This window comes from Cervus canadensis, chromosome 31 (genome assembly GCF_019320065.1).
Source record: "Cervus canadensis isolate Bull #8, Minnesota chromosome 31, ASM1932006v1, whole genome shotgun sequence".
Lineage (NCBI taxonomy): Eukaryota > Metazoa > Chordata > Mammalia > Artiodactyla > Cervidae > Cervus > Cervus canadensis.
In genome coordinates this window covers 32,496,437-32,509,220 of record NC_057416.1, presented here as the reverse complement: position 1 = coordinate 32,509,220, position 12,784 = coordinate 32,496,437, and positions in this window count along the sequence as shown.

Here is a 12,784-nt window from a genome sequence, read left to right as displayed (position 1 = left end):
CCAGTGTTCTTCCTTGGGGAATTCCATGGAGAGAGGAGCCTAAGTGGGCTTCAGTCCATGGGGTCAAAGAGTCAGACACAACTGGGGAACTAACACACACACACACATATGTTGTTAGATCATTAAGCCTTTCTCATTTCACTTGTCTTCTACTTTTTCATTATTTTTCTTGTATGCTTTTAAGCCCCAATGTGCTATTATGATTATTTTTTGTACAGTCAATGTCCCTCTATAATTAAGCATGCATTTACCCATTGTGGCACTCTTCATTTTTCCTACATTTGTTTCTATCTGCAGTTAGTTTCTTTATGTCTCAGGAATTCTGTACACTTCTATTGTAGGTTTGCTTGTTTTTGATTTAGCTTGCATTCAGTGTTAAATATTAACCTTTTTCTTACTTTAAATATTTCAATTTATTGTATATCAAATTTACTTAAGTTGAAAATATACAAAATGATTGTATATACATATATATTGTATATATATATGTGTGTGTGTGTGTGTGTGTGTGTTTTAAAAGTAAAGGATTTAGAAAGAAGTTCACCAAAAAAGTTCACAGTACAATTCCTGAGCAGTGGGATTGCAAGTGATTTTTTTTCTATGTACATTTACACATTTTTCTAAATTTTCTAGAACATACACATCCAGGTTCCTGTGTCAATTGTAACAAATCACCATAAACGGAGTAGATTTACAACAACAGAAATGTATTGCCTCACATTTTTGGAGGCCAGATTTCTGAAATTAGTATCACTGAGACAAAATTAAGATGTCAGGAGGACTAGGCTCCCTGGGGGAGGCATAGTGTGTCTTCCACACCTCCCTGCTTCTGGTGGTTGCCAGCTTTCCTTGGCCTGTGACCTTATCATTTGAATCTTCAGGGCCAGCATCTTTCAAATCTCTCTCTGCCCCATCTTCACCTCATCTTTTCCTTTGTGGGCAGTTAAATCTCCTAAAAAAAAGAAAAATAGATAAATTGAGAGAGTAGCAGTGGAACATATGCACTACCATGTATAAAACAGATAGCTAGTGGGCAGCTGCTGTATGTCACAGGGAGCTCAGCCTGGTGCTCTGTGATGACCTAGATGATGGGGTGGAAGGGACTGAAGGGGGGCTTTCAGGAGGGAGAGGGATATATGTGTGTACTTATGGCTGATTCACATTGCACATCAGAAGCCAACACAACATTGTAAAGCAATTATCCTCCAATTAAAAATAAATCTTAAAAAAATCAAGAAAAGAAAGAAGATAATTTTTACAGCCCATGGGGTCGCAAAGAGTCGGACACGACTGAGCGACTTCACTCACTTTATAGTTGGTTTACAATATTGTGTTAGTTTCTACTGCACAACAAAGTGAATCAACCATACATACACATATATCACCTCTTTTTCAGATTTCCTTCCCATTTAGTCCACCACAGACCATTGAGTAGTTAGTTCCCTGTGCTATACCATAGGTTCTCGTTAGTTATCTATTTTATACATAGCATCAACAGTGTATATACATCAATCCCAGTCTCCTAATTCATTCCACCCCTCTCTTTTCCCTCTCGGTGTTCATACTTTTTTTTTTTAAACAACTGTGTCTAACCTTATTAAAAACTTTTTTGCTGGAATAACTTCTGGGATGACCTTTTTAAAATGACTTTTGTCCTTTATTTTTTTCTTTTCTTTTCTTTTTTTTAAATTGTAGCGGTTTTTGTCATACATTGACTTGAATCGGTCATGGATTTACATGTATTCCCCATCCCAATCCACCTTAAATGAAAGGTGCTTTTGTCCTTTAAAAGTATTTATTTTATTGTCTTCTGGCTTTCTTTCCTCATTTGTATTGACAACTTAAGCTCTCAGTCTTAGTACTCTTCTTTGAAGGGAACATCTTTTTCTTCTTGATACTTAGAAGGTTTTATTTTGGTTTTCATCAGCCTTTAAAACTAGTAATGTAGGTGGAATTTTTCTTTGCTTTTATCATGCTTGAATGAAATAGGATTCATTCAGTCTATATCATCAATCTTGAAAAAAAAAATTGGTCTTATTTTCAGAGATTTAAATTTAGCTCCTTGGCTACTCTGTGCAACTTCAAAATGTGGCAAATGATTTCACAGGGAAAGAAGCTATGTATTTGATACAACTTAATTATTCATAAAAAATATTAAATATTAAATATTCATGAAAACGTTGGCTTAAAGCTCAACATTCAGAAAACTATGTATTTGATACAACTTAAATATTCATAAAATATTAAATATTCATGAAAAAGTTGGCTTAAAGCTCAGCATTCAGAAAACTAAGATCATGGCATCTGGTCCCATCACTTCATGGGAAATAGATGGAGAAACAGTGGAAGCAGTGTCAGACTTTATTTTGGGGGGCTCCAAAATCACTGCAGATGGTGACTGCAGCCAGGAAATTAAAAGATGCTTACTCCTTGGAAGGAAAGTTATGACCAACCTAGATAGCATATTAAAAAAAGCAGAGACATTACTTTGCCAACAAAGGTCCGTCTAATCAAGGCTATGATTTTTCCAGTGGTCATGTATGGATGTGAGAGTTGGACTGTGAATAAAGCTGAGCGCCAAAAAATTGATGCTTTTGATCTGTGGTGTTGGAGAAGACTCTTGAAAGCCCCTTAGACTTCAAGGAGATCCAACCAGTCCATCCTAAAGGAGATCAGTCCTGGGTGTTCATTGGAAGGACTGATGCTGAAGCTGAAACTCCAATACTTTGGCCACCTCATGCAAAGAGTTGACTCATTGGAAAAGACCCTGATGCTGGGAGGGATTGGGGGCAGAAGGAGAAGGGGACAACAGAGGATGAGATGGATGAATGGCATCACTGACTCGATGGATATGAATCTGAGTAAAGTCCGGGAGTTGGTGATGGACAAGGAGACCTGGCATGCTGCGATTCATGGGGTCGCTAAGAGTTGACACGACTGAGCAACTGAACTGAACTGAACTGAAATATTCATATGTTTATTCCAGAACTACACAGCCACCAAAGTTCTGCTGGTTTTCAGACTCCTTAGTAATAACTTCCTCCCTTGGCCAAGCATAGATATATGACTTCTTTCTTTGCCAAAAAAACAGTACTTGCATATCACTAGCTAAGCCTCTCATAGGGCTTTCAACCCAGAATCTGTGCATTCCCTAGAGCTCCACTCCATTGTGTGTTATTTTCTTTTTTTGCTACAGGAATGAGAAACATTTTGTTCTGCTTGTCATTGGTTTGGCTCTTTGAACTTTCACTTTAGCAAATCCAGAATGCCATTGTTATGCCCGATGTCCGAATCCCCGAGCGGGAAGAGAGAAGGCCTCCAAGACAATGCAACTCGCAGGAAGGGAAGTTTATTACTGACTCGAGCCAGGACTCTCTGCCCACAACCAATGCAGTGGTGCGGGTCAGAGAGCCCCGAGCCCAAGCTGTTACACAAATTTATAGGGTGAGAAGCGGATTGGTTACACGTTTGCAAAGCAATTTCATTGGTCAATACTTTCGCGCACGCGGGACTTTCCTGGGGGTTTCCGCCCCATTCCTAATTTCCTAATTGGCAAACAGTGGTCAGTATTAAGTGAAAGCTAATTGGTCCTAATTGGCAAACAGTGGTACCAAGTAGGAAGGTCTACTTCTAATCTAAGCTGCGTTACTTCTGCTCGCCTCACAGCCATGACAGTCACCAATCTTTATACCATACATATTGGGAAAATGAAAATGAAATACCTACACCTACCTTTTCTTTTTATACAGACTTTTAAATATCCTCTTCCCATGTTTACAAATAATGTATTTTATTTTATTTTTCATAGTTTTTTAAATCTATTTATTTATTTTACTTTACCACATTGTATTGGTTTTTCCATACATTGACTTGAATCTGCCATGAGTGTACATGTGCTCCCTATCCTGAACCCCCGTCCCAACTCCCTCCCCATCCCATCCCTCTGGGCCATCCCAGTGCACCAGCCCCGAGCATCCTGTATCATGCATCGAACCTGGACTGGTGATTCATTTCACATATGATAATTTACATGTTTCAATGCCACTCTCCCATATCATCCTGCCCTCACCCTCTCCCAGAGAGTCCAAAAGACTGTTCAATACATCTGTGTCTCTCTTGCTGTCTCACATACAGGGTTATCATTACCATCTTTCTAAATTCCATATATATGATTTAGTATACTGTATTGGTGTTTTTCCTTCTGGCTTACTTCACTCTGTATAATAGGCTCCAGTTTCATCCACCTCATTAGAACTGATTCAAATGTACTCTTTTTCATGGCTGAGTAATATTCCATGGTGTATACGCACCACAGCTTTCTTATCCATTCGTCTGCTGATGGGCATCTAGGTTGCTTCCATGTCCTGGCTACTATAAACAGTGCTGCGATGAACATTGGGGTACACGTGTCTCTTTCAATTCTGGTTTCCTCAGTGTGTATGCCCAGCAGTGGGATTGCTGGGTCATATCGCAGTTCTATTTCCAGTTTTTTAAGGAATTTCCACACTGTTCTCAATAATGGCTGTACTAGTTTGCATTCCCATCGACAGTGTAAGAGGGTTCCCTTTTCTCCACACCCTCTCCAGCATTTATTGCTTGTAGACTTTTGGATAGCAGCCATCCTGACTGGTGTGTAATGGTACCTCATTGAGGTTTTGATTTGCATTTCTCTGATAATGAGTGATGTTGAGCATCTTTTCATGTGCTTGTTAGCCATCTGTATGTCTTCTTTGAAGAAATGTCTGTTTAGTTCTTTGGCCCACTTTTTGATTGGGTCTTTTATTTTTCTGGAATTGAGCTGCAGGAGTTGCTTGTATATTTTTGAGATTAATTCTTTGTCCATTGCTTCATTTGCTATTATTTTCTCCCAATCTGAGGGCTGTCTTTTCACTTTGCTTATAATTATAGTTTCCTTTGTTGTGCAGAAGCTTTGAATTTTAGTTAGGCCCCATTTGTTTAGTTTTGCTTTTATTTCCAATATTCTGGGAGGTGGGTCATAGAGGATCCTGCTGGGTTTATGTCAGAGAGTGTTTTGCCTATGTTCTCCTCTAGGAGTTTTTTAGCTTCTGGTCTTACATTTAGGTCTTTAATCCATTTTGAGTTTATTTTTGTGTATGGTGTTAGAAAGTGTTCTAGTTTCATTCTTTTACAAGTGGTTGACCAGTTTTCCCAGCACCACTTGTTAAAGAGGTTGTCTTTTTTCCATTGTATATCCTTGCCTCCTTTGTCAAAGATAAGGTGTCCATAGGTTTGTGGATTCATCTCTGGGTTTTCTATTCTGTTCCGTTGATCTATATTTCTGTTTTTGAGCCAGTACCATACTGTCTTGATGACTGTGGCTTTGTAGTAGAGCCTGAAGTCAGGCAGGTTGATTCCTCCAGTTCCATTCTTCTTTCTCAAGATTATTTTGGCTATCCGAGGTTTTTTGGATTTCCATATTGTGAAAGTGTTTGTTCTAGTCCTCTGAAAAATACCGTTGGTAGCTTGATAGGGATTGCATTGAATCTATAGATTGCTTTCAGTTGTATACTCATTTTCCTGGTATTGATTCTTCCAATCCATGAACACGGTATATTTCTCCATCTATTTGTGTCCTCTTTGATTTCTTTCATCAGTGTTTTATAGTTTTCTGTATATAGGTCTTTTGTTTCTTTAGGTAGATTCATTCCTAAGTATTTTGTTCTTTTCATTGCAATGTGAATGGAATTATTTCCTTAATTTCTCTTTCTGTTTACTCATTGTTAGTGTATAGGAATGCAAGGGATTTCTGTGTATTAATTTTATATCCTGCAACTTTACTATATTCATTGATTAGCTCTAGTAATTATCTGGTGGAGTCTTTAGGGTGTTCTATGTAGAGGATCATGTCATCTGCAAACAGTGAGAGTTTTACTTCTTCTTTTCCAATCTGGATTCTTTTTATTTCTTTTTCTGCTCTGATTTCTGTGGCCAAAACTTCCAAAACTATATTGAATAGTGTTGGTGAGAGTGGGCACCCTTGCCTTGTTCCTGACTTTAGGGGAAATGCTTTCAATTTTTCACCATTGAGGATAATGTTTGCTGAGGGTTTATCATATATAGCTTTTATTATGTTGAGACATGTTCCTTCTATTCCTGCATTCTGGTGGGTTTTTATCATAAATGGATGTTGAATTTTGTCAGAGGCTTCCTCTGCATCTATTGAGATAATCATATGGTTTTTATTTTTCAATTTGTTAATGTGGTGTATTCCATTGATTTGCGGATATTGAAGAATCCTTGCATCCCTGGGATAAAGCCCACTTGGTCAAGATGTGTGATCTTTTTAATATGTTGTTGGATTCTGTTTGCTAGAATTTTGTTAAGGATTTTTGCATCTATGTTCATCAGTGATATTGGCCTATAGTTTTCTTTGTTTGTGGCATCTTTGTCAGGTTTTGGTATTAAGGTGATGGTGGCCTCACAGAAAGCTTCTGGAATTTTACCTTCCTCTGCAGTTTTCTGGAAGAGTTTGAGTACAATAAGTGTTAGTTCTTCTCTAAATTTTTGATAGAATTCAGCTGTGAAGCTGTCTGGTCCTGGGCTTTTTTTTTTTTTTTTTCTGATTACAGTTTCAATTTCCATGCTTGTGATGGGCCTGTTGAGATTTTATATTTCTTCCTGGTTCAATTTTGGAAAGTTATACTTTTCTAAGAATTTGTCCATTTTTTCCAAGTTGTCCATTTTATTTGCATATAGATGCTGATAATAGTCTCTTATGATCCTTTGTTTTTCTGTGTTGTCTGTTGTGGTCTCTCCATTTTCATTTCTAATTTTGTTGATTTGATTTTTCTCCCTTTGTTTCTTGATGAGTCTGGCTAATGGTTTGTCAATTTTATTTACCTTCTCAAAGAACCAGCTTTTGGTTTTGTTGATTTTTGCTGTGGTCTCTTTTGCTTCTTTTGCATTTATTTGTGCTATAATTTTTAAGATTTCTTTCCTTCTACTAACCCTGGGTTTCATTTCTTCCTTTTCAAGTTGCTTTAGGTATAGAGTTAGGTTATTTATTTGACTTTTTTCTTGTTTCTTGGGGTAAGACTGTATTGCTATGAACCTTCCCCTTTGAACTGCTTTTACAGTGTCCCATAGGTTTTGGGTTGTTTTGTTTTCATTTTCATTCGTTTCTATGCATATTTTGATTTCTTTTTTTATTTCTTCTGTGATTTGTTGGTTGTTCAGCAGCGTGTTGTTCATCCTCCATATGTTGGAATTTTAAATAGTTTTTCTCCTGTAATTGACATCTAATCTTACTGCATTGTGGTCAGAAAAGATACTTGGAATGATTTCAATTATTTTGAATTTACCAAGGCTAGATTTATGGCCCAGGATATGGTCTATCCTGGAGAAAGTTCCTTGTGTGCTTGAGAAAAAGGTGAAATTCATTGTTTTGGGGGTGAAATGTCCTAAAAATATCAATTTGGTCTAACTAGTCTATTGTATCATTTAAAGTTTGTGTTTCTTTGTTAATTTTCTGTTTAGTTGATCTATCCATAGGTGTGAGTGGAGTATTAAAGTCTCCCACTATTATTGTGTTATTGTTAATTTCCCCTTTCATACTTGTTAGCATTTGTCTTACATATTTCGGTGCTTCTATGTTGGGTGCATATATATTTATGATTGTTATTTCTTTTTCTTGGATTGATCCTTTGATCATTATGTAGTGTCCATCATTGTCTCTTTTTACAGCCTTTGTTTTAAAGTCTGTTTTATCTGATATGAGTATTGCTACTTCTGCTTTCTTTTGGTATCTATTTGCATGGAATATCTTTTTCCAGCCCTTCACTTTCAGTCTGTATGTATCCCTTGTTTTGAGGTGGGTCTCTTGTAGACAACATATATAGGGATCTTGTTTTTGTATCCATTCAGCCAGTCTTTGTCTTTTGGTTGGGTTATTCAACCCATTTACATTTAAGGTAATTATTGATAAGTATGATCCCGTTGCCATTTACTTTATTGTTTTGGGTTCAAGTTTATACACCGTTTTTATGTTTCCTGTCTAGAGAAGCTCTTTTAGCATTTGTTGGAGAGCTGGTTTGGTGGTGCTGAATTCTCTCAGCTTTTGCTTGTCTGTAAAGCTTTTGATTTCTCCTTCATATTTGAATGAGATCCTTGCTGGGTACAGTAATCTGGACTGTAGGTTATTTTCTTTTGGGTGGGGGCTGTAGGTTATTTTCTTTCATCATTTTAAGTATGTCCTGCCATTCCCTTCTGGCCTGAAGAGTTTCTATTGAAAGATCAGCTGTTATCCTTATGGGAATCCCCTTGTGTGTTATTTGTTGTTTTTCCCTTGCTGCTTTTAATATGTGTTCTTTGTGTTTGATCTTTGTTAATTTGATTAATATATGTCTTGGGGTGTTTCACCTTGGGTTTATCCTGTTTGGGACTCTCTGGGTTTCTTGGACTTGGCTGATTATTTCCTTCCCTATTTTAGGGACATTTTCAACTATTATCTCCTCAAGTATTTTCTCATGGTCTTTCTTTTTGTCCTCTTCTTCTGGGACTCCTATGATTCGAATGTCAGGGCGTTTCATATTGTCCCAGAGGTCTCTGAGGTCGTCCTCATTTCTTTTAATACTTTTTTTCTTTTCTCCTCTCTGTTTCATTTATTTCTACCATTCTATCTTCTACTTCACTTATCCTATCTTCTGCTTCCATTATTCTACTGTTGGTTCCCTCCAGAGTGCTTTTGATCTCATTTATTGCATTATTCATTATATATTGACTCTTTTTTATTTCTTCTAGATCTTTGTTAAACCTTTCTTGCATCTTCTCCAGGACAGTTGGTGGTTCCTCTTTTTTGTGGAGATTCCTCGCTGTGGGTGGGGTTGGATGGGTGGCTTGTCAAGGTTTTCTTGTTAGGGAAGCTTGTGTCAGGGTTTTGGTGGGTGGAGCTGGATTTCTTCTCTCTGGAGTGCAATGAAGTGTCCAGTAGTAACTTTTGAGATGTCTATGGGTTTGGTGTGACTTTGGTCAGTCTGTATATTGAGGCTCAGGGTTATGTTCCTGTGTTGCTGGAGAATTTGCGTGGTATGGGTTGCTCTGGAGCTTGTTGGCCCTTGGGTGGTGCTAGGTTTCAGTGTAGGTATGGAGGTGTTTGATGAGCTCCTATCATTTAATGTTCCCTGGATTCAGCAGTTCTCTGGTATCCTCAGGATTTGGACTTAAGCCTCCTGCCTCTGGTTTTCAGTCTTATTCTTACAGTAGCCTCAAGACTTCTCCATCTATACAGCACCAATTATAAAACATCTAGGTTAATGATGAAAAGTTTCTCCGCAGTGAGGGACACCTCCTTTCAAAGACAATGGGCTGCCTTTCTGGGTGCCTGATGTCCTCTGCCACCAATCAGAAGTTGTTCTGTGGAATTTGCTCAGCTTTCAAATGTTCTTTCAATAGATTTGTGGGGGAGAAGGTGGTCTCCCTGTCCTATCCCTCTGCCATCTCAGGTCCGCCCCCCAAATAATGTATTTTAAAGTGAGATCCCCACCTTGTCTGTTGACTTCATGTCATGTTAGTTCAATATTCATTGTTGGCTGTTATTTTCCAGATATTTTTAAAGAGCTTGAATTACATGAGTAAACAAAATGCATATGAATTTTATATTATCAGATGAGACTAATAATAATGTGATTTAAAAAGGGGATTAGAAAGAATATTAGAAAGTGACACACCCTTAGGCAAAATTATAGAACAAAGTAAGAAGTGTCATTTGAAAATCATATGCTTAAAAATAAATGAAAAAAAAATATGCTTTGATAATTGGGAAAGTTGCCGAGTTTTATAAACTTGTCGAGAGAAGCCTCAGGGAGATGCGGGTATATAAGCAAAGACTTGAAGTAGGTGAGACAACCAGCTATGTTGAAAAGCATCTGAGGAAGAGGCAACAGCTAGTGCGAATACCCTGAGATGAAAGTTTGCCCACAGTGTTTAAAAAACATCAGGGAGGACAGTGTGACAGTGAGGTGAATGAGGAGAAGTCTGAAGACTAGAAATTTTGAGCCAAATTAGAACTGTATGTGTGTGTGTTTGTGTTAGTCACTCAGTCGTGTCCGACTCTCTGTGACCCCATGGACTGCAGCCCACCAGGCTCCTCTGTCCATGGAATTCTCCAGGCAAGATTATTAGAGTGGGTTGCCATTTCCTTCTCCAATGTGAATTTTAGTAGTAGTAGTATAGTCGATAAGTTGTGTCTGACTCCCATGACCCCACAGAATCAGCCTCCCAGGCTCCTCTGTCCATGGCATTCTCCAGGCAAGAACACTGGAGTGGGTTGCCATTTCCTTCTCCAAAATTATAACTAAATTCTTGTATTCAGAGAATCTCTCTGTCTCTTTTCTCTCCCTTTCTCTCTCTCTCTCTTCCTATGTATAATAAATATAATAAAACAAATATCTTTTCAAAATAAAATCTAGGAAAGACATTTTCCCTTAGATACTTATTTAATTTTCCATGAGAAATCTTATTTTACAGAACTTTCTTACCTCATAATTTTAGAGTTTATGGTTACGGTGGCAAAGGAAGTAGGAAACCTCTTGAAGAACAGTTCCACGTATGTTTTATTGTCTGTTTTGCCTTTATTATATGAGATTCTGTGATCCTCTTACACATGGTGCTTACTTACACATGGTCCACATGGTGCTAGAGTATAAAGGGCTGGAGTTGTGTTTTGGCATAAATATAACCATTTCCTTTCGACAATGTGTTTTCAGTTAGCTTTGTGACACAGATGGTTAAACAAACCACATATGACCACGGTGCATTTAAGCTACTGTTTCATGATGGTGCACATGAATGTGATAAAAGTGTTGAATATGGAGTGAGATACTTACAATGAGAGAACCTGACTTGAGTCAGGAAAGCTAAATCTGGAAGAAAAGGAGAATCCAAAGATTTGTCTGAAGTATGTTCAGGGACCAAAGAAGTACACACATTACATTTCATGCACACTAAGGAATACATTAAATGTTCATCTATTTGGAATATTCAGAGCTTCATTTAATAAAGCTTGTGATTTGTTGTAAAAATAATGTAGAAAGATGCATAGAATTTCAGGGGTTACTCATGCCTGAAATGCTGTTTTTGCTTTTTCCGTTTACCGTGCCTCACCAATACGTGAAACATATGGTGATACCTGGTCTCAGAGAAAACAGAAATGGTTTTAAGCCAAGCCTTCAATAGAAGAAGGTGGCCAAGGAAATGGGTTTTAAGATGGCAGGAGGCATATCTGCATTCCCCTTGGGGAATGGGTCTAGGACCAGTGACTCTGAGATAGCTAAGTATGCCCATAGCATGAAACGCCTGGGCAGGCACACAGCAAGCAGGAGAAGGATATGAGCAGGCCAGGCCATGAAAGATATGCTGTGCCATCGAAATCCATGTGGACTTCATCCCTACTGACACAGGGAACCACTGGGGAAATTCCAGCCAGAACTAGCCTAGCCATGTTCATGCTCACCAGTGGCTGTTCTGTTAGCAGTATAGAGGGTGAACCAGGGAAAGAGGTGGAAGGCCTTGCTAGCCTGGGAGAGCAGAAAAGAGATGACCACAAGTGCTGTGCACGTGTGGCAACTGGGGAATGAAGAGGCTCGTCCAGTGCAGCCTCTGAGAATACCCGCATCGGAAGGTCTGTTTGCCTAAAGTGGTGACTGGTAGGACTGGGTGAGCACCATCATCCTTTTATCACTGCTTTCTCTTTCCCTGGTTTCAGTTACCTGCTCTCAGCCAGGTGGCACTAGTGGTAAAGAACCTGCCTATCAATGTAGGAGATGCTGAAGATGTGGGTTCAATCCCCTGGACGGGAAGACCTCCTGGAGGAGGTCATGGCAAGCCAATCCAGTATTCTTGCCTAAGAATCCCATGGGCAGAGGAGCCTGGCAGGCTACATAGACCATGGGGTCACAAAGAGTCAGACACAACTAAGCGACTTTAGCATGCACCAATACCTGTTTGATTTTTTATTTGCAATCCTTATTTCTATGTAGCAAATTATATCACTATGTTGAAGTGAAAGCATTTTTATAGACTAAGCTCTTAACAGGGAAAATAATAAATATGGTGAGTTCTGTAAATTTTGCCCATCAGAGTAGGCAAATACATGTGAATCATCTATGGAGTTCTCTATACAAATGGATAAATAATGCGCACTGTCTAGAAGTCTTATGATATATATACTTATGCATATATACATATATAATAGACATACTGTGTGGCATTTTTTGTGTGTGAAGGAGAGTGTGTGCATGCTCAATCATGTCCAACTCTTTGTGACCCTATGGACTAACCCGCCAGGCTCCTCTGTTCATGGGATTCTCCAGGCAAGAATACTGGAGTGGGCTGTCATTTCATTCTCCAGGGATCAAACCCACATCTTCTATGTCTCCTGCACTGGCAGACATATTATTTACCACTGAGCTACCTGGGAAACCTCGAGAGGGAGAGAGACAGAGATTTAAAAAAAAAAAAATAGAGACAATAATATTCATGTGGCTGCTATGTCCCACACCTACTTTTTATGTGATTCTATATACCTAACACCTAACTCTATTTCCTCCCTCCCCAGGAGATAGTCATGAAAAACAAATGTGTACTTAAAGAGACAAATCAAAGACTGTTTTAGTAATAACCTGAATGTAGTAAGTTATTGAATGCTGGCCTCAAATGCCATGTTAGCAAAGTATGTTTGCCAAAGCTTCAAGCCTATCTTCAGTGTAGGAAAAATCAGGAGAGTTTATTAAATTGGGTTAGAAGCATATAAACCTGTTTTTCATGA